Source organism: Petromyzon marinus, chromosome 35 (genome assembly GCF_048934315.1).
Source record: "Petromyzon marinus isolate PM22_M1 ecotype Great Lakes invasive population chromosome 35, UKy_Petmar_22M1.pri1.0, whole genome shotgun sequence".
In the NCBI taxonomy this organism is placed as follows: Eukaryota; Metazoa; Chordata; class Hyperoartia; order Petromyzontiformes; family Petromyzontidae; genus Petromyzon; species Petromyzon marinus.
This window is the reverse complement of record NC_133701.1, coordinates 13,916,827-13,941,548: the sequence shown is the minus strand read 5'-3', so window position 1 is coordinate 13,941,548 and position 24,722 is coordinate 13,916,827. Positions and strand designations below refer to the sequence as shown.

Here is a 24,722-nt window from a genome sequence, read left to right as displayed (position 1 = left end):
ATTGACATCTATTTCCTGAACAATGACATTTAGCTGCTGAACATTGACATCTATCTCCTGACCAATGACATCTATCTCCTGAACATTGACATCTAGCTCCTGAGCATTGGCATCTAGCACCTGAACATTGACATCTAGCTCCTGAACAATGACATCTAGCTCCTGAATATTGGCATCTAGCTCCTGAACATTGACATATAGCCGCTGAACATTGACATCTAGCTCATGATCATTGTCATCTATCTCCTGAACAATGACATCTAGCTGCTGGACATTGACATCTAGCTCCTGATCATTGCCATCTAGCTCCTGAACATTGACATCTAGCTCCTGAACATTGACATCAAGCTCCTGAACATTAACATCTAGCTCCTGAACATTGAAATCTAGCTCCTGAACATTGGCATCTAGCTCATGGACATTGACATCTAGCTCCTGAACAATGACATCTAGCTGCTGGACATTGGCATCTAGCTGCTGAACATTGACATCTAGCTGCTGAACATTGACATCAACCTCCTGAACATTGACAACTAGCTTCTGATCATTGACATCTAGCTCCTGAATATTGACATCTTGCTTGTGAACATTGATAACTAGCTCCTGAACATTGACATCTAGCTTCTGGACATTGTCATCTAGCTCCTGAACAATGACATATAGCTCCTGAACATTGACATGTAGCTCCTGAACATTGACAAGTAGCTCCTAAACATTGACATCTAGCTGCTGAACATTGACATCTATCTCCTGATCATTGCCATCTAGCTCCTGAACATTTACATCTAGCTCCTGACCATTGACATATAGCTCCTGAACATTGACATGTAGCTCCTGAACATTGACATGTAGCTCCTAAACATTGACATCTAGCTCCTGAACATTGACGTCTAACTCCTGAACATTGACATCTCGCACCTGAACATTGCCATCTAGCTCCTAAACATTGACATCTAGCTTTTGAACATTGACATCAAGCTTGTGAACATTGAAATCTAGCTCCTGAACAATGACATCTAGCTCATGAACATTGGCATCTAGCTCCTGAACATTGACATATAGCTCCTGAACATTGACATCTAGCTTCTGATCATTGACATCTATCTACTGAACAATGACATCTAGCTGCTGAACATTGACATCTATCTCCTGATCATTGCCATCTAGCTCCTGAACATTTACATCTAGCTCCTGACCATTGACATATAGCTCCTGAACATTGACATGTAGCTCCTGAACATTGACATGTAGCTCCTAAACATTGACATCTAGCTCCTGAACATTGACGTCTAACTCCTGAACATTGACATCTCGCACCTGAACATTGTCATCTAGCTCCTGAACATTGACATATATCTCTTGAACATTGACATCTCGCACCTGAACATTGTCATCTAGCTCCTGAAAATTGACATCTAGCTTCTGAACATTGACATCAAGCTCGTGAACATTGAAATCTAGCTCCTGAACAATGACATCTAGCTCCTGAACAATCACACATAGCTCCTGAACATTGAAAATTATCTCCTGAACATTGCCATCTAGCTGCTGACTATTGACATCTAGCTGGTGAACATTGGCATCTAGCTCCTGAACATTGGCATCTAGCTCCTGAACATTGAGATCTAGCTCCTGAACATTTACATCTGGCTCCTGAACATTGAGATCTAGCTCCTGAACATAAACATCAGATCCTGAACATTGACATCTATCTCCTGAACAATGACATCTAGCTCCTGAACATTAACATCCAGCTCCTGAAAATTGACATATATCTCCTGAACAATGACATCTAGCTGCTGAACATTGACATCTAGCTCCTGAACAATGACATCTAGCTCCTGAACATTGACATCTAGCTCCTGAACATTGGCATCTAGCTCATGAACATTGAAATCTAGCTCCAGAACAATGACATCTAGCTCCTGAACATTGGCATCTATCTCCTGAACAATGACATCTAGCTGCTGGACATTGACATCTATCTCCTGAACAATGACATATATCTCCTGAACATTGACATCTATCTCCTGAGCATTGGCATCTAGCACCTGAACATTGACATCTAGCTCCTGAACAATGACATCTAGCTCCTGAACATTGGCATCTATCTCCTGAACAATGACATCTAGCTGCTGGACATTGACATCTATCTCCTGAACAATGACATATATCTCCTGAACATTGACATCTATCTCCTGAGCATTGGCATCTAGCACCTGAACATTGACATCTAGCTCCTGAACAATGACATCTAGCTCCTGAATATTGGCATCTGGCTCCTGAATATTGACATATAGCTCCTGAACATTGACATCTAGCTCCTGATCATTGTCATCTATCTCCTGAACAATGACATCTAGCTGCTGGACATTGACATCTAGCTCCTGATCATTGCCATCTAGCTCCTGAACGTTGACATCTAGCTCCTGAACATTGACATCAAGCTCCTGAACATTGGCATCTAGCTCCTGAACATTGACATCTAGCTCCTGAACATTGGCATCTAGCTCATGAACATTGACATCTAGCTCCTGAACAATGACATCTAGCTCCTGGACATTGGCATCTAGCTGCTGAACATTGACATCTAGCTGCTGAACATTGACATCAACCTCCTGAACATTGACAACTAGCTTCTGATCATTGACATCTAGCTCCTGAACATGGACATCTAGCCCCCTGAACATTGAGATATAGCTCCTGCACATTGACATCTAGCTCGTGAACATTGACATCTAGCTCCTGAATATTAACATCTAGCTCCTGAACATTGACATGTAGCTCCTAAACATTGACATCTAGCTCATGAACATTGACGTCTGCTTCCTGAACATTGACATCTCGCACCTGAACATTGCCTTCTAGCTCCTAAACATTGACATCTAGCTTTATAAAACATTGACATCAAGCTCGTGAACATTGAAATCTAGCTCCTGAACAATGACATATAGCTCCTGAACGTTGACATATAGCTGCTGACCATTGACATCTAGCTCCTGAACATTGGCATCTAGCTCCTGGACATTGACATCTAGCTCCTGAACATTGAGAACTAGCTCCTGAACATTGGCATCTAGCTCCTGAACATTGAGATCTAGCTCCTGAACATTTACATCTAGCTCCTGAACATTGAGATCTAGCTCCTGAACATAAACATCAGCTCCTGAACATTGGCATCTATCTCCTAAACAATGACATCTAGCTGCTGAACATTGACATCTATCTCCTGAACAATAACATCTATCTCCTGAACAATGACATCTAACTGCTGAACATTGACATCTAGCTCCTGAACAATGACATCTAGCTCCTGAATATTGGCATCTAGCTCCTGAACATTGACATATAGCCGCTGAACATTGACATCTAGCTCATGATCATTGTCATCTATCTCCTGAACAATGACATCTAGCTGCTGGACATTGACATCTAGCTCCTGATCATTGCCATCTAGCTCCTGAACATTGACATCTAGCTCCTGAACATTGACATCAAGCTCCTGAACATTAACATCTAGCTCCTGAACATTGAAATCTAGCTCCTGAACATTGGCATCTAGCTCATGGACATTGACATCTAGCTCCTGAACATTGACATCTAGCTTTTGAACATTGACATCAAGCTCGTGAACATTGAAATCTAGCTCCTGAAAATTGACATCTAGCTTCTGAACATTGACATCAAGCTCGTGAACATTGAAATCTAGCTCCTGAACAATGACATCTAGCTCCTGAACAATCACACATATCTCCTGAACATTGAAAATTATCTCCTGAACGTTGACATATAGCTGCTGACCATTGACATCTAGCTCCTGAACATTGGCATCTAGCTCCTGGACATTGACATCTAGCTCCTGAACATTGAGAACTAGCTCCTGAACATTGGCATCTAGCTCCTGAACATTGAGATCTAGCTCCTGAACATTTACATCTAGCTCCTGAACATTGAGATCTAGCTCATGAACATAAACATCAGCTCCTGAACATTGGCATCTATCTCCTAAACAATGACATCTAGCTGCTGAACATTGACATCTATCTCCTGAACAATAACATCTATCTCCTGAACAATGACATCTAACTGCTGAACATTGACATCTAGCTCCTGAACAATGACATCTAGCTCCTGAATATTGGCATCTAGCTCCTGAACATTGACATATAGCCGCTGAACATTGACATCTAGCTCATGATCATTGTCATCTATCTCCTGAACAATGACATCTAGCTGCTGGACATTGACATCTAGCTCCTGATCATTGCCATCTAGCTCCTGAACATTGACATCTAGCTCCTGAACATTGACATCAAGCTCCTGAACATTAACATCTAGCTCCTGAACATTGAAATCTAGCTCCTGAACATTGGCATCTAGCTCATGGACATTGACATCTAGCTCCTGAACAATGACATCTAGCTGCTGGACATTGGCATCTAGCTGCTGAACATTGACATCTAGCTGCTGAACATTGACATCAACCTCCTGAACATTGACAACTAGCTTCTGATCATTGACATCTAGCTCCTGAATATTGACATCTTGCTTGTGAACATTGATAACTAGCTCCTGAACATTGACATCTAGCTTCTGGACATTGTCATCTAGCTCCTGAACAATGACATATAGCTCCTGAACATTGACATGTAGCTCCTGAACATTGACAAGTAGCTCCTAAACATTGACATCTAGCTGCTGAACATTGACATCTATCTCCTGATCATTGCCATCTAGCTCCTGAACATTTACATCTAGCTCCTGACCATTGACATATAGCTCCTGAACATTGACATGTAGCTCCTGAACATTGACATGTAGCTCCTAAACATTGACATCTAGCTCCTGAACATTGACGTCTAACTCCTGAACATTGACATCTCGCACCTGAACATTGCCATCTAGCTCCTAAACATTGACATCTAGCTTTTGAACATTGACATCAAGCTCGTGAACATTGAAATCTAGCTCCTGAAAATTGACATCTAGCTTCTGAACATTGACATCAAGCTCGTGAACATTGAAATCTAGCTCCTGAACAATGACATCTAGCTCCTGAACAATCACACATATCTCCTGAACATTGAAAATTATCTCCTGAACATTGCCATCTAGCTGCTGACTATTGACATCTAGCTGGTGAACATTGGCATCTAGCTCCTGAACATTGGCATCTAGCTCCTGAACATTGAGATCTAGCTCCTGAACATTTACATCTGGCTCCTGAACATTGAGATCTAGCTCCTGAACATAAACATCAGATCCTGAACATTGACATCTATCTCCTGAACAATGACATCTATCTCCTGAACAATGACATCTAGCTGCTGGACATTGACATCTATCTCCTGAACAATGACATATATCTCCTGAACATTGACATCTATCTCCTGAGCATTGGCATCTAGCACCTGAACATTGACATCTAGCTCCTGAACAATGACATCTAGCTCCTGAACATTGGCATCTATCTCCTGAACAATGACATCTAGCTGCTGGACATTGACATCTATCTCCTGAACAATGACATATATCTCCTGAACATTGACATCTATCTCCTGAGCATTGGCATCTAGCACCTGAACATTGACATCTAGCTCCTGAACAATGACATCTAGCTCCTGAATATTGGCATCTAGCTCCTGAATATTGACATATAGCTCCTGAACATTGACATCTAGCTCCTGATCATTGTCATCTATCTCCTGAACAATGACATCTAGCTGCTGGACATTGACATCTAGCTCCTGATCATTGCCATCTAGCTCCTGAACGTTGACATCTAGCTCCTGAACATTGACATCAAGCTCCTGAACATTGGCATCTAGCTCCTGAACATTGACATCTAGCTCCTGAACATTGGCATCTAGCTCATGAACATTGACATCTAGCTCCTGAACAATGACATCTAGCTCCTGGACATTGGCATCTAGCTGCTGAACATTGACATCTAGCTGCTGAACATTGACATCAACCTCCTGAACATTGACAACTAGCTTCTGATCATTGACATCTAGCTCCTGAACATGGACATCTAGCCCCCTGAACATTGAGATATAGCTCCTGCACATTGACATCTAGCTCGTGAACATTGACATCTAGCTCCTGAATATTAACATCTAGCTCCTGAACATTGACATGTAGCTCCTAAACATTGACATCTAGCTCCTGAACATTGACGTCTGCTTCCTGAACATTGACATCTCGCACCTGAACATTGCCTTCTAGCTCCTAAACATTGACATCTAGCTTTATAAAACATTGACATCAAGCTCGTGAACATTGAAATCTAGCTCCTGAACAATGACATATAGCTCCTGAACATTGACATATAGCTGCTGACCATTGACATCTAGCTCCTGAACATTGGCATCTAGCTCCTGGACATTGACATCTAGCTCCTGAACATTGAGAACTAGCTCCTGAACATTGGCATCTAGCTCCTGAACATTGAGATCTAGCTCCTGAACATTTACATCTAGCTCCTGAACATTGAGATCTAGCTCCTGAACATAAACATCAGCTCCTGAACATTGGCATCTATCTCCTAAACAATGACATCTAGCTGCTGAACATTGACATCTATCTCCTGAACAATAACATCTATCTCCTGAACAATGACATCTAACTGCTGAACATTGACATCTAGCTCCTGAACAATGACATCTAGCTCCTGAATATTGGCATCTAGCTCCTGAACATTGACATATAGCCGCTGAACATTGACATCTAGCTCATGATCATTGTCATCTATCTCCTGAACAATGACATCTAGCTGCTGGACATTGACATCTAGCTCCTGATCATTGCCATCTAGCTCCTGAACATTGACATCTAGCTCCTGAACATTGACATCAAGCTCCTGAACATTAACATCTAGCTCCTGAACATTGAAATCTAGCTCCTGAACATTGGCATCTAGCTCATGGACATTGACATCTAGCTCCTGAACAATGACATCTAGCTGCTGGACATTGGCATCTAGCTGCTGAACATTGACATCTAGCTGCTGAACATTGACATCAACCTCCTGAACATTGACAACTAGCTTCTGATCATTGACATCTAGCTCCTGAATATTGACATCTTGCTTGTGAACATTGATAACTAGCTCCTGAACATTGACATCTAGCTTCTGGACATTGTCATCTAGCTCCTGAACAATGACATATAGCTCCTGAACATTGACATGTAGCTCCTGAACATTGACAAGTAGCTCCTAAACATTGACATCTAGCTGCTGAACATTGACATCTATCTCCTGATCATTGCCATCTAGCTCCTGAACATTTACATCTAGCTCCTGACCATTGACATATAGCTCCTGAACATTGACATGTAGCTCCTGAACATTGACATGTAGCTCCTAAACATTGACATCTAGCTCCTGAACATTGACGTCTAACTCCTGAACATTGACATCTCGCACCTGAACATTGCCATCTAGCTCCTAAACATTGACATCTAGCTTTTGAACATTGACATCAAGCTTGTGAACATTGAAATCTAGCTCCTGAACAATGACATCTAGCTCATGAACATTGGCATCTAGCTCCTGAACATTGACATATAGCTCCTGAACATTGACATCTAGCTTCTGATCATTGACATCTATCTACTGAACAATGACATCTAGCTGCTGAACATTGACATCTATCTCCTGATCATTGCCATCTAGCTCCTGAACATTTACATCTAGCTCCTGACCATTGACATATAGCTCCTGAACATTGACATGTAGCTCCTGAAAATTGACATGTAGCTCCTAAACATTGACATCTAGCTCCTGAACATTGACGTCTAACTCCTGAACATTGACATCTCGCACCTGAACATTGTCATCTAGCTCCTGAACATTGACATATATCTCCTGAACATTGACATCTCGCACCTGAACATTGTCATCTAGCTCCTGAAAATTGACATCTAGCTTCTGAACATTGACATCAAGCTCGTGAACATTGAAATCTAGCTCCTGAACAATGACATCTAGCTCCTGAACAATCACACATAGCTCCTGAACATTGAAAATTATCTCCTGAACATTGCCATCTAGCTGCTGACTATTGACATCTAGCTGGTGAACATTGGCATCTAGCTCCTGAACATTGGCATCTAGCTCCTGAACATTGAGATCTAGCTCCTGAACATTTACATCTGGCTCCTGAACATTGAGATCTAGCTCCTGAACATAAACATCAGATCCTGAACATTGACATCTATCTCCTGAACAATGACATCTAGCTCCTGAACATTAACATCCAGCTCCTGAAAATTGACATATATCTCCTGAACAATGACATCTAGCTGCTGAACATTGACATCTAGCTCCTGAACAATGACATCTAGCTCCTGAACATTGACATCTAGCTCCTGAACATTGGCATCTAGCTCATGAACATTGAAATCTAGCTCCAGAACAATGACATCTAGCTCCTGAACATTGGCATCTATCTCCTGAACAATGACATCTAGCTGCTGGACATTGACATCTATCTCCTGAACAATGACATATATCTCCTGAACATTGACATCTATCTCCTGAGCATTGGCATCTAGCACCTGAACATTGACATCTAGCTCCTGAACAATGACATCTAGCTCCTGAACATTGGCATCTATCTCCTGAACAATGACATCTAGCTGCTGGACATTGACATCTATCTCCTGAACAATGACATATATCTCCTGAACATTGACATCTATCTCCTGAGCATTGGCATCTAGCACCTGAACATTGACATCTAGCTCCTGAACAATGACATCTAGCTCCTGAATATTGGCATCTAGCTCCTGAATATTGACATATAGCTCCTGAACATTGACATCTAGCTCCTGATCATTGTCATCTATCTCCTGAACAATGACATCTAGCTGCTGGACATTGACATCTAGCTCCTGATCATTGCCATCTAGCTCCTGAACGTTGACATCTAGCTCCTGAACATTGACATCAAGCTCCTGAACATTGGCATCTAGCTCCTGAACATTGACATCTAGCTCCTGAACATTGGCATCTAGCTCATGAACATTGACATCTAGCTCCTGAACAATGACATCTAGCTCCTGGACATTGGCATCTAGCTGCTGAACATTGACATCTAGCTGCTGAACATTGACATCAACCTCCTGAACATTGACAACTAGCTTCTGATCATTGACATCTAGCTCCTGAACATGGACATCTAGCCCCCTGAACATTGAGATATAGCTCCTGCACATTGACATCTAGCTCGTGAACATTGACATCTAGCTTCTGAATATTAACATCTAGCTCCTGAACATTGACATGTAGCTCCTAAACATTGACATCTAGCTCCTGAACATTGACGTCTGCTTCCTGAACATTGACATCTCGCACCTGAACATTGCCTTCTAGCTCCTAAACATTGACATCTAGCTTTATAAAACATTGACATCAAGCTCGTGAACATTGAAATCTAGCTCCTGAACAATGACATATAGCTCCTGAACGTTGACATATAGCTGCTGACCATTGACATCTAGCTCCTGAACATTGGCATCTAGCTCCTGGACATTGACATCTAGCTCCTGAACATTGAGAACTAGCTCCTGAACATTGGCATCTAGCTCCTGAACATTGAGATCTAGCTCCTGAACATTTACATCTAGCTCCTGAACATTGAGATCTAGCTCCTGAACATAAACATCAGCTCCTGAACATTGGCATCTATCTCCTAAACAATGACATCTAGCTGCTGAACATTGACATCTAGCTCCTGAACAATGACATCTAGCTCCTGAATATTGGCATCTAGCTCCTGAACATTGACATATATCTCCTGAACATTGACATCTCGCACCTGAACATTGTCATCTAGCTCCTGAACATTGACATCTAGCTTCTGAACATTGACATCAAGCTCGTGAACATTGAAATCTAGCTCCTGAACAATGACATCTAGCTCCTGAACAATCACACATAGCTCCTGAACATTGAAAATTATCTCCTGAACATTGCCATCTAGCTGCTGACTATTGACATCTAGCTGGTGAACATTGCCATCTAGCTCCTGAACATTGGCATCTAGCTCCTGAACATTGAGATCTAGCTCCTGAACATTTACATCTATCTCCTGAACAATGACATCTAGCTCCTGAACATTAACATCCAGCTCCTGAAAATTGACATATATCTCCTGAACAATGACATCTAGCTGCTGAACATTGACATCTAGCTCCTGAACAATGACATCTAGCTCCTGAACATTGACATCTAGCTCCTGAACATTGGCATCTAGCTCATGAACATTGAAATCTAGCTCCAGAACAATGACATCTAGCTCCTGAACATTGGCATCTATCTCCTGAACAATGGCATCTAGCTGCTGGACATTGACATCTATCTCCTGAACAATGACATATATCTCTTGAACATTGACATCTATCTCCTGAGCATTGGCATCTAGCACCTGAACATTGACATCTAGCTCCTGAACAATGACATCTAGCTCCTGAATATTGGCATCTAGCTCCTGAACATTGACATATAGCTCCTGAACATTGACATCTAGCTCCTGATCATTGTCATCTATCTCCTGAACAATGACATCTAGCTGCTGGACATTGACATCTAGCTCCTGATCATTGCCATCTAGCTCCTGAACGTTGACATCTAGCTCCTGAACATTGACATCAAGCTCCTGAACATTGACATCTAGCTCCTGAACATTGACATCTAGCTCCTGAACATTGACATCTAGCTCATGAACATTGACATCTAGCTCCTGAACATTGACATCTAGCTCCTGAACATTGACATCTAGCTCCTGAACATTGACATCTAGCTTCTGATCATTGACATCTATCTCCTGAACAATGACATCTAGCTGCTGAACATTGACATCTAGCTCCTGATCATTGCCATCTAGCTCCTGAACATTGACATCTAACTCCTGAACATTGACATCAAGCTCCTGAACATTGGCATCTAGCTCCTGAACTTTGGCATCTAGCTCCTGAACATTGACATCAAGCTCCTGCACATTGACATCTAGCTCCTGATCATTGCCATCTAGCTCCTGAACATTGACATCTAGCTCCTGGACATTTACATCAAGCTCCTGAACATTGGCATCTAGCTCCTGAACTTTGGCATCTAGCTCCTGAACATTGACATCAAGCTCCTGAACTTTGGAATCTAGCTCCTGAACACTTACATCAAGCTCCTGAACATTGACATCTAGCTCCTGAACATGGACATCTAGCCCCCTGAACATTGAGATATAGCTCCTGCGCATTGACATCTAGCTCATGAACTTTGAGATCTAGCTCCTGAACATTGACTTCTAGCTCCTGAACATTGACATCTAGCTCCTGAACATTGGCAACTAGCTCATGAACATTGACATCTATCTCCTGAACATTAACATCTAGCTCCTGAACATTGACATCTAGCTCCTGAACTTTGACATCTAGCTCCTGAACATTGACATCTAGCTCCTGAACATTGACATCTAGCTCCTGAGCTTTGACATCAGCTGAACATTGACATCTAGCTCATGAACATTGACATCTATCTCCTGAACATTAACATCTAGCTCCTGAACATTGACATCTAGCTCCTGAACTTTGACATCTAGCTCCTGAACATTGACATCTAGCTCCTGAACATTGACATCTAGCTCCTGAGCTTTGACATCTAGCTCCTGAACATTGACATCAGCTCCTGAACATTGGCATCTATCTCCTAAACAATGACATCTAGCTGCTGAACATTGACATCTATCTCCTGAACAATAACATCTATCTCCTGAACAATGACATCTAACTGCTGAACATTGACATCTAGCTCCTGAACAATGACATCTAGCTCCTGAATATTGGCATCTAGCTCCTGAACATTGACATATATCTCCTGAACATTGACATCTCGCACCTGAACATTGTCATCTAGCTCCTGAACATTGACATCTAGCTTCTGAACATTGACATCAAGCTCGTGAACATTGAAATCTAGCTCCTGAACAATGACATCTAGCTCCTGAACAATCACACATAGCTCCTGAACATTGAAAATTATCTCCTGAACATTGCCATCTAGCTGCTGACTATTGACATCTAGCTGGTGAACATTGCCATCTAGCTCCTGAACATTGGCATCTAGCTCCTGAACATTGAGATCTAGCTCCTGAACATTTACATCTATCTCCTGAACAATGACATCTAGCTCCTGAACATTAACATCCAGCTCCTGAAAATTGACATATATCTCCTGAACAATGACATCTAGCTGCTGAACATTGACATCTAGCTCCTGAACAATGACATCTAGCTCCTGAACATTGACATCTAGCTCCTGAACATTGGCATCTAGCTCATGAACATTGAAATCTAGCTCCAGAACAATGACATCTAGCTCCTGAACATTGGCATCTATCTCCTGAACAATGGCATCTAGCTGCTGGACATTGACATCTATCTCCTGAACAATGACATATATCTCTTGAACATTGACATCTATCTCCTGAGCATTGGCATCTAGCACCTGAACATTGACATCTAGCTCCTGAACAATGACATCTAGCTCCTGAATATTGGCATCTAGCTCCTGAACATTGACATATAGCTCCTGAACATTGACATCTAGCTCCTGATCATTGTCATCTATCTCCTGAACAATGACATCTAGCTGCTGGACATTGACATCTAGCTCCTGATCATTGCCATCTAGCTCCTGAACGTTGACATCTAGCTCCTGAACATTGACATCAAGCTCCTGAACATTGACATCTAGCTCCTGAACATTGACATCTAGCTCCTGAACATTGACATCTAGCTCATGAACATTGACATCTAGCTCCTGAACATTGACATCTAGCTCCTGAACATTGACATCTAGCTCCTGAACATTGACATCTAGCTTCTGATCATTGACATCTATCTCCTGAACAATGACATCTAGCTGCTGAACATTGACATCTAGCTCCTGATCATTGCCATCTAGCTCCTGAACATTGACATCTAACTCCTGAACATTGACATCAAGCTCCTGAACATTGGCATCTAGCTCCTGAACTTTGGCATCTAGCTCCTGAACATTGACATCAAGCTCCTGCACATTGACATCTAGCTCCTGATCATTGCCATCTAGCTCCTGAACATTGACATCTAGCTCCTGGACATTGACATCAAGCTCCTGAACATTGGCATCTAGCTCCTGAACTTTGGCATCTAGCTCCTGAACATTGACATCAAGCTCCTGAACTTTGGAATCTAGCTCCTGAACACTTACATCAAGCTCCTGAACATTGACATCTAGCTCCTGAACATGGACATCTAGCCCCCTGAACATTGAGATATAGCTCCTGCGCATTGACATCTAGCTCATGAACTTTGAGATCTAGCTCCTGAACATTGACTTCTAGCTCCTGAACATTGACATCTAGCTCCTGAACATTGGCAACTAGCTCATGAACATTGACATCTATCTCCTGAACATTAACATCTAGCTCCTGAACATTGACATCTAGCTCCTGAACTTTGACATCTAGCTCCTGAACATTGACATCTAGCTCCTGAACATTGACATCTAGCTCCTGAGCTTTGACATCAGCTGAACATTGACATCTAGCTCATGAACATTGACATCTATCTCCTGAACATTAACATCTAGCTCCTGAACATTGACATCTAGCTCCTGAACTTTGACATCTAGCTCCTGAACATTGACATCTAGCTCCTGAACATTGACATCTAGCTCCTGAGCTTTGACATCTAGCTCCTGAACATTGACATCTAGCTCCTGAACATTGACATCTAGCTCCTGAGCAGTGACAGCTGAATCCTGAACATTGACATCTCAATCCTGAACAATGACATCTAGCTCCTGAACATTGACATCTAGCTCCTGTACATTAACATCTAGCTCCTGAACATTGACAATTAGCTCCTGAACATTGACATCTCGCACCTTCATATTGACATCTAGCTCCTGAACATTGATATCTAGCTCATGAACATTGACATCTAGCTTCTGGACATTGACATCTAGCTCCTGAACAATGACATATAGCTCCTGAACATTGACATGTAGCTCCAGAACACTGACATGTAGCACCTGAACATTGACATCTAGCTCCTGAACATTGACATCTCGCACCTGAACATTGTCATCAAGCTCCTGAACATTGACATCTAGCTTCTGAACATTGACATCAAGCTCCTGAACATTGAAATGTAGCTCCTGAACAATGACATCTAGCTCCTGAACATTGACATTTAGCTCATGAACATTGCGATCTAGCTGCTGAACATTGCCATCTAGCTCCTGAACATTGGCATCTACCTCCTGAACATTGACATCTAGCTCCTGAACATTGACATCTAAATCCTGAACATTGACATCTAGCGCCTGAACATTGAGATCTAGCTCCTGAACATTGACATCAAGCTCCTGAACATTTACATCTAGCTCCTGAACATAGGCATCTAGCTCTTGAACATTAACATCTAGCTGCTGAACAATGACATCTAGCTCCGAACAATGACATCTAGCTCCTGAAGATTGACATCTAGCTTCTGATCATTCACATCTATCTCCTGAACAATGACATCTAGCTGCTGAACATTGACATCTAGCTCCTGATCATTGCCATCTAGCTGCTGAATATTGACATCTAGCTCCTGAACAATGACATCTAGCTCCTGAACATTGGCATCTAGCTAGTGAACAGTGACATATAGCTCCTGAACATTGACATCTAGCTTCTGATCATTGCCATCTAGCTCTTGAACATTGACATCTAGCGCCTGAACATTGACATCTAGCACCTGAACATTCAGATTTAGCTCCTGCACATTGACGTCTAGCTCCTGAACATTGAGATATAGCTCCTAAACATTGACATCTAGCTCCTGAACATTGACATCTAGCTCCTGAACATTGACATCAAGCTCCTAAACATTGGCAACTAGCTCCTGAACTTTGGCATCTAGCTCCTGAACATTAACATCAAGCTCCTGAACATTGACATCTAGCTCCTGAACATTGAAATCTAGCTCCTGAACATTGACATCTAGCACCTGAACATTGAGATGTAGCTCCTGCACATTGACATCTAGCCCGTGAACATTGAGATCTAGCCCCTGAACATTGACTTCTAGCTCCTGAACATTGACATCTAGCTCCTGAACATTGGCATCTAGCTCCTGAACATTGACATCTATCTCCTGAACATTGACATCTAGTGCCTGAACATTGACATTTAGCTCCTGAACTTTGACATCTAGTTCTGGAACATTGGCATCTAGCTCCTGAACATTGGCATCTAGCTCCTGAACATTAACATCTAGCTCCTGAACAATGACATCTAGATCCTGAACATTGGCATCTAGCTCCTGAACATTGACATCTATCTCCTGAACAATGACATCTAGCTTCTGAACATTGACATCTAGCTCCTGAACATTGACATCAAGCTCCTGAACATTGGCATATAGCTCCTGAACATTGACATCAAGCTACTGAACATTGACATCAAGCTCCTGAACATTGACATCTAGCTCCTGAACATTGACATCTAGCTTCTGATCATTGACATCTATCTCCTGAACAATGTCATCTACCTGCTGAACATTGACATCTAGCTCCTGATCATTGCCATCTAGCTCCTGAACATTGACATCTAGCTCCTGAACATTGACATCAAACTCCTGAACAATGTCATTTAGTGCTGAACATTGACATCTAGCTCCTGATCATTGCCATCTAGTTCCTGAACATTGACATCTAGCTCCTGAACATTGACATCAAACTCCTGAACATTGGCATCTAGCTCCTGAACTTTGGCATCTCGCTCCTGAACATTGACATCAAGCTCCTGAACATTGGCATCAAGCTCCTGAACATTGACATCTAGCACTTGAACATTGACATCTAGCACCTGAACATTAAGATCTAGCTCCTGCACATTGACATCTAGCTCCTGAACATTGACATCTAGCTCCTGAACATTGACATCTAGCTCCTGAAACATTGACATCTAGCTTCTGATCATTGACATCTATCTCCTGAACAATGACATCTAGCTGCTGAAAATTGACATCTAGCTCCTGATCATTGCCATCTAGCTCCTGAACATTGACATCTAACTCCTGAACATTGACATCAAGCTCCTGAACATTGGCATCTAGCTCCTGAACTTTGGCATCTAGCTCCTGAACATTGACATCAAGCTCCTGAATATTAACATCTAGCTCCTGAACATTGATATCTATCTCCTGAACATTGACATCTAGCACCTGAGCATTGAGATCTAGCTCCTGCACATTGACATCTAGCTCCTGAACATTGACATCAAGCTCCTGAACATTGGCATATAGCTCCTGAACATTGACATCAAGCTCCTGAACATTGACATCAAGCTCCTGAACATTGACATCTAGCTCCTGAACATTGACATCTAGCTTCTGATCATTGACATCTATCTCCTGAACAATGTCATCTACCTGCTGAACATTGACATCTAGCTCCTGATCATTGCCATCTAGCTCCTGAACATTGACATCTAGCTCCTGAACATTGACATCAAACTCCTGAACAATGTCATTTAGTGCTGAACATTGACATCTAGCTCCTGATCATTGCCATCTAGTTCCTGAACATTGACATCTAGCTCCTGAACATTGACATCAAACTCCTGAACATTGGCATCTAGCTCCTGAACTTTGGCATCTCGCTCCTGAACATTGACATCAAGCTCCTGAACATTGGCATCAAGCTCCTGAACATTGACATCTAGCACTTGAACATTGACATCTAGCACCTGAACATTAAGATCTAGCTCCTGCACATTGACATCTAGCTCCTGAACATTGACATCTAGCTCCTGAACATTGACATCTAGCTCCTGAAACATTGACATCTAGCTTCTGATCATTGACATCTATCTCCTGAACAATGACATCTAGCTGCTGAAAATTGACATCTAGCTCCTGATCATTGCCATCTAGCTCCTGAACATTGACATCTAACTCCTGAACATTGACATCAAGCTCCTGAACATTGGCATCTAGCTCCTGAACTTTGGCATCTAGCTCCTGAACATTGACATCAAGCTCCTGAATATTAACATCTAGCTCCTGAACATTGATATCTATCTCCTGAACATTGACATCTAGCACCTGAGCATTGAGATCTAGCTCCTGCACATTGACATCTAGCTCGTGATCATTGCCATCTAGCTCCTGAACATTGACATCTAGCTCCTGGACATTGACATCAAGCTCCTGAACATTGGCATCTAGCTCCTGAACTTTGGCATCTAGCTCCTGAACATTTACATCAAGCTCCTGAACATTGACATCTAGCTCCTGAACATTGACATCTAGCTCTTGAACATTGACGTCTAGCACCTGAACATTGAGATATAGCTCCTGCACATTGACATCTAGCTCATGAACATTGAGATCTAGCTCCTGAACATTGACTTCTAGCTCCTGAACATTGACATCTAGCTCCTGAACATTGGCATCTAGCTCATGAACATTGACATCTATCTCCTGAACATTAACATCTAGCTCCTGAACATTGACATCTAGCTCCTGAACTTTGACATCTAGCTCCTGAACATTGACATCTAGCTCCTGAACATTGACATCTAGCTCCTGAGCTTTGACATCTAGCTCCTGAACATTGACATCTAGCTCCTGAACATTGACATCTAGCTCCTGAACAATGACATCTAGCTCCTGAACATTGACATTTAGCTCCTGAACATTGCGATCTAGCTGCTGAACATTGCCATCTAGCTCCTGAACATTGGCATCTACCTCCTGAACATTGACATCTAGCTCCTGAACAGTGACATCTAACTCCTGAACATTTACATCTAGCGCCTGAACATTGAGATCTAGCTCCTGAACATTAACATCTAGCTGCTGAACAATGACATCTAGCTCCTGAACAATGACATCTAGCTCCTGAACATTGACATCTAGCTCCTGAACATTGACATCTAGCTCCTGGACATTGACATCAAGCTCCTGAACATTGGCATCTAGCTCCTGAACTTTGGCATCTAGCTCCTGAACATTTACATCAAGCTCCTGAACATTGACATCTAGCTCCTGAACATTGACATCTAGCTCCTGAACATTGACGTCTAGCACCTGAACATTGAGATATAGCTCCTGCACATTGACATCTAGCTCATGAACATTGAGATCTAGCTCCTGAACATTGACTTCTAGCTCCTGAACATTGACATCTAGCTCCTGAACATTGGCATCTAGCTCATGAACATTGACATCTATCTCCTGAACATTAACATCTAGCTCCTGAACATTGACATCTAGCTCCTGAACTTTGACATCTAGCTCCTGAACATTGACATCTAGCTCCTGAACATTGACATCTTGCTCCTGAGCTTTGACATCTAGCTCCTGAACATTGACATCTAGCTCCTGAACATTGACATCTAGCTCCTGAACAATGACATCTAGCTCCTGAACATTGACATTTAGCTCCTGAACATTGCGATCTAGCTGCTGAACATTGCCATCTAGCTCCTGAACATTGGCATCTACCTCCTGAACATTGACATCTAGCTCCTGAACAGTGACATATAACTCCTGAACATTTACATCTAGCGCCTGAACATTGAGATCTAGCTCCTGAACATTAACATCTAGCTGCTGAACAATGACATCTAGCTCCTGAACAATGACATCTAGCTCCTGAAGATTGACATCTAGCTTCTGATCATTCACATCTATCTCCTGAACAATGACATCTAGCTGCTGAACATTGACATCTAGCTCCTGATCATTGCCATCTAGCTCCTGAACATTGACATCTAGCTCCTGAACATTGACATCAAGCTCCAGAACATTGACATCTAGCTCCTGAACTTTGGCATCTAGCTCCTGAACATTGACATCTACCTCCTGAACATTGACATCTAGCTCCTGAACATTGACATCTAGCCCCTGAACATTGAGATATAGCTCGTGCACATTGACATCTAGCTCCTGAACATTGACATCTATCTCCTGAACATTGACATCAAGCTTCTGAATAAATTGCTGCTGCTGCCACACGTGAGATGAGAATAGAAAGTCCAATTATTGACAGGAAATGGTCGACGAGTTTGGATGGTGCGTGCGAGTCGAAGGAGTGGAGGCCGAACTGGTGATTGACGCAAGCAGAGCCGAGAGCTGAGTTTTCTAAACAAGAGATGATTGTTTACAGAGGGACACAGCTGGAACCAGCAAGCGGTGGACTATGTACACCTTGGGGCAAATTATTGAAAGACGTTTTCAGGATCAAAGATAATGAAACGATCGAGCGCCCTTGGGAAAGGTGAATGCGATTATGAGCAGCAGCAGCATGCCGCTGTGTGTTTGAGGACGCACGTTGTCAAATCAGTGAGTGATACCTGCGATGGCCTCAGGCCGTGGATTAACACAAGATAAGAAGAGAGGGGGCAGAGCGGTGGTCAGCGGGAAGCCGACTTCCAAGCGTTGTGCCGAGCGTACACATAATAGCGCGGCAAATGAAAAGATGACTTCACGGTGATGTTGCTCAACTCCCGTTCACAGCCCTGAGCCCAGTAGTGTGAATTCCACATTCATATGGCGGGGGAGAGTCTCTCCATTAATCCACTGCTGTTGACTTCCCCAGAGAGTGGTACATCACTTAATCGCCTTCAGACGGAGTATGGGGCTGCGTCAAACGCCAGCATAGAGAGGCGCACGCAAACATTCAGAATCACACAAATATTCATCCGTAGATCCTTGAACAGATTGGTGAGACGAGTCCTGTTAGCGAGGACCCATGGAGGCTGGCACGGCACGGCGAGGTGGAGTTCGTGGCCAACAACAACGCCCGGACGTCTTTGTCTCCCCAATAATCATACCCCACCAGGTTACTAACTTACGGCGAGGCCCAGGACAGGCTCATATCTTCGTCACTGATATTGTGGCCCGTGAGCACGAATCGAACCCGGGTCCGCCGGGTTCATAGCACGGCGCGATGACCACTGCGCCACCACTCCCCACAACGGGTCAAACACGCACGCTCACGAGAAGTCACAGACGCCTCCTCCTCCTGCTGCTGCACGTCCTCCTCCTGCACGTCCTCCTCCTGCACGTCCTCCTCCTGCACGTCCTCCTCCTGCACGTCCTCCTCCTGCACGTCCTCCTCCTGCACGTCCTCCTCCTGCACGTCCTCCTCCTGCACGTCCTCCTCCTGCACGTCGTCGTCAAAGTCCCCACGATGCAGAAGATCGCTGGCTACGACCTCCCGCGAAGCTTCTGGAGCCACAAACCCTTAAACTCACACAAACCACGGCAGCAGCTGCTGCTGCAGTGGACACTCCATGTTCATGGTGATGTTGATGATGTTGATGATGATGTTGATGATGATGTTGATGATGATGTTGGTGATATTGGTGATGTTGGTGATGATGATTTTGGTGATGATGATTTTGATGATGTTGGTGATATTGGTGATGTTGGTGCACAAATGGGAGATTAAAACTCTCCGGGCAGTATGCAGCTATCTGTGGTCATCACCCAGAACACAACCACAGAACGCGTACCCACTCGGCGCGTACCCACTCAGCGCGTACCCACTCAGCGCGTACCCACTCAGCACGTACCCACTCAGCACGTAGCCACTCAATGTCCATGGAGAAGGCATCGTCTTCGTCACAGTGATTCACCACTCCGCTACTCCTGACTCCACAGTCATCTGGCTCAACCACCTCGATCTCAGAATGGCAGCTCTTGCTCTTCACCAACGTCAGCCACACGAAGGATGCTCACGATCACTCACAGACGGAATCAATACAAAAACCAACCCAGCGATGCAGAGCACGGGGGAAATAGACGCGCGATTGGGACGCGCGGACACTGAGAGCACAGGAGGAAGGGGTGGACCAGAGAGCAGCAACAACGTGAGAATTAAGGGATGTGCTTGGGGTCAGGACACGCCGTGGCTGAAAGGGGTTGATGATGATGACGATGAAGATGGCTCGGGACGAGGCTGTGGTAACGGAATTGCAGGCAACCAATCCCGTCCCATTTGGAGGTCTAAACAGTACAGCCTCAAGATCAAGATCCAGCTGTATAACAGCAACGTTAAATCGGTGTTGTTGGATGGCTCGAGAGAGTTGGCGTGTTGTCAAGACCGACACGGGGACCTTCCATAACAGATGACTCAGGAGAATCTACTACTGCTGCATCTTCTGGCCAAACAAAATCCAGAACACCGAACTGTACAAGAAGACCCGTTGTCTGAATATCACACAAACGAGAAATTGAGAGACGGCGAATCAAATAGCTCGGAGATGTACTCAGAGTGGGCCAGGACCGTACACCAAAACATCGCCCACACGATGAACACCACGGGGCAAAAGGGTACCTGGGAGACCCGAGACGGCATAAGACCGTGATGGACGAGCTGGTAGCAGCGATCACCCTCTCTTGGGGCGAGGCTCAACATGTTTCCAAGAACAGGAAGAAGTGGAATTGAACTCATTGTGGCCTTATGTCCCATAGGGGATGAGGAGGATTAATTACCTCACCGACAAAGGCGAGAGGACGCACAGAGAGCGAGCACGGTGCAACCCCGGAGATGGAGCAATGAGATCGGTCAAGCCACGTGCATGAGCGAGATGCCTCGTGGCATCGCAGGATGGCGAGAGATGAGTGTTGCGAGGAGATACATTCAAGCAGCACCGGATAGCGCGTGGCAGCTTGAGCGAGTTAACACGCGATCCAGGAGTCACACGGATGTAGCAGAGGCTTCAGCGAGAGTTGTGCCATTGTGACGCGTACTGTCGTGTACTGAGGGCACAACATCGACCCCTCGTCTACGCTTGGAGGATGCAGGAAGCGAGTGTGGTTAGCGAGCACCTATTAAGGTCGGAGCGCCCGCGAGCGAGACGGCGACGTGGTCAACAACAACGCCACCACTGACGCTCAACACGCCGCACTTTTTTCAGGCTGAATCGACCTAGCGCAGATCCAGGGCAGGTAATAACAAGATTGCCACCGTATGATGATGTTGATGATGTTGATGATGTTATCCGGGAGACCGTGAGCGGTAATATAACCCAGGGGGCCGGCTTCGTCGGCGCGGTGAGACCCACGGTGACACAAACACGTGGGCGGTGAGACCCACGGTGACACAAACACGTGGGCGGTGAGACCCACGGTGACACAAACATGTGGGCGGTGAGACCCACGGTGATACAAACACGTGGGCGGTGAGACCCACGGTGACACAAACACGTGGGCGGTGAGCCCCACGGTGACACAAACACGTGGGCGGTGAGACCCACGGTGACACAAACACGTGGGCGGTGAGACCCACGGTGACACAAACACGTGGGCGGTGAGACCCACGGTGAGACAAACACGTGGGGGGTGAGACCCACGGTGAGACAAACACGTGGGCGGTGAGACCCACGGTGACACAAACACGTGGGCAGTGAGACCCACGGTGACACAAACACGTGGGCGGTGAGACCCACGGTGACACAAACACGTGGGCGGTGAGACCCACGGTGACACAAACACGTGGGCGGTGAGACCCACGGTGAGACAAACACGTGGGCGGTGAGACCCACGGTGACACAAACACGTGGGCGGTGAGACCCACGGTGACACAAACACGTGGGCGGTGAGACCCACGGTGACACAAACACGTGGGCGGTGAGACCCACGGTGACACAAACACGTGGGCGGTGAGACCCACGGTGAGACAAACACGTGGGCGGTGAGACCCACGGTGAGACAAACACGTGGGCGGTGAGACCCACGGTGACACAAACACGTGGGCGGTGAGACCCACGGTGACACAAACACGTGGGCGGTGAGACCCACGGTGACACAAACACGTGGGCGGTGAGACCCACGGTGACACAAACACGTGGGCGGTGAGACCCACGGTGACACAAACACGTGGGCGGTGAGACCCACGGTGACACAAACACGTGGGCGGTGAGACCCACGGTGACACAAACACGTGGGCGGTGGGACCCACGGTGACACAAACACGTGGGCGGTGAGACCCACGGTGACACAAACACGTGGGCGGTGAGACCCACGGTGACACAAACACGTGGGCGGTGAGACCCACGGTGACACAAACACGTGCGCGCCGCTCGGTACCAGCGCCGGGTACCACTGCGGTGTGTGCTGTGTGTGTAGTGTGTACTGTGTGTGCGGTGTGTACTGTGCGTGTGTTTAGTGTGTACTGTGTGTGGTGTGTACTGTGTGTGTGTGGTGTATACTGTGTGTATGTGTGGTGTGTACTGTGTGTGTGGTGTGTACTGTGTGTGTATTGTGTACTGTGTGTGTGATGTGTACTGTGTGTGTACTGTGTGTGTGGTGTATACTGTGTGTGTGGTGTGTACTGTGTGTGTGGTGTGTACTGTGTGTGTACTGTGTGTGTGGTGTGTACTGTGTGTGTGGTGTGTACTCTGTGTGTGGTGTGTACTGTGTGTGTGTACTCTGTGTGTAGTGTGTACTGTGTGTGTGTAGTCTGTACTGTGTGTGTGGTGTGTGTACTCTGTGTGTGTAGTGTGCACTGTGTGTGGTGTGTACTGCGTGTGTGGTGTGTACTGTGTGTGTGGTGTGTACTGTGTGTGTGGTGTACACTCTGTGTGTGTGTCGTGTGTACTGTGTGTGTGTGGTGTGTACTCTGTGTGTGGTGTGTACTGTGTGTGTGTCGTGTGCACTGTGTGTGTAGTCTGTACTGTGTGTGTGGTGTGTACTGTGTGTGGCGTGTACTGTGTGTGTGTAGTCTGTACTGTGTGTGTGGTGTGTACTGTGTGTGTGGTGTGTACTGTGTGTGTGGTGTTCACTCTGTGTGTGTGGTGTGTACTTTGTGTGAGTGGTGTTTACTGTGTGTATGTGTGGTGTGTACTGTGTGCGTGGTGTGTGGTGTGTACTGTGTGTGGTGTGTACTGTGTGTGTGGTGTGTACTGTGTGCGTGGTGTGTACTGTCTGTGTGTGGTGTGTACTGTGTGTGTGTGGTGTGTACTGTGTGTGTGGTGTGTACTGTTGTGTGTGGTGTGTACTGTGTGTGTGGTGTGTACTGTGTGTGTGTGGTGCGTATTGTGTGTGTGTAGTGTGTACTCTGTGTGTGTGGTGTGTATTGTGTGTGTGTGGTGTGTACTGTGTGTGTGGTGTATACTGTGTGTATGTGTGGTGTGTACTGTGTGTGTGGTGTGTACTGTGTGTGGTGTGTACTGTGTGTGTGTGGTGTGTACTGTGTGTGTGGTGTGTACTGTGTGTGGTGTGTACTGTGTGTGTGGTGTGTATTATGTGTGTGTGGTGTGTACTGCGTGTGTGGTGTATACTGTGTGTATGTGTGGTGTGTACTGTGTGTGGTGTGTACTGTGTGTGTGCTCTGTGTGTATTTAGTGTGTACTCTGTGTGTATGGCGCGTACTTTGTGTGTAGCGTCTACTGTATGTGTGGAGTGTACTCTGTGTGTGTTTAGTGTGTACTCTGTGTGTGTGGTGTGTACTCTGTGTGTGTAGTGTGTAATCTGTGTGTAGTCTGTACTGTGTGTGGTGTGTACTGTGTGTGTGGTGTGTACTGTGTGTGTGGTGTGTACTGTGTGTGTGGTGTGTACTCTGTGTGTGTGGTGTGTACTGTGTGTGTGGTGTGTCCTGTGTGTGTGGTGTGTACTGTGTATGTGGTGTGTACTGTGTGTGTGGTGTGTCCTGTGTGTGTGGTGTGTAC

The 24,722-nt window shown here is 44.8% G+C and overlaps 1 protein-coding gene across 2 annotated transcripts in view; it reads right to left on the bottom strand.

The window, feature by feature from the left end:
- Positions 1-24,722, bottom strand: part of LOC142929848 (uncharacterized) — a 156,853-nt gene that overhangs the window by 130,644 nt on the left and 1,487 nt on the right. The window contains exon 2 of one of the 2 annotated variants that reach the window (XM_076071956.1): positions 20,041-20,212. The exons of the other annotated variant lie outside the window; for it this stretch is intronic. The gene's annotated coding sequence lies outside the window, so the exon portion shown is untranslated. The remainder of the gene's footprint in view (positions 1-20,040; positions 20,213-24,722) is intronic. 2 annotated transcript variants of the gene reach the window in all.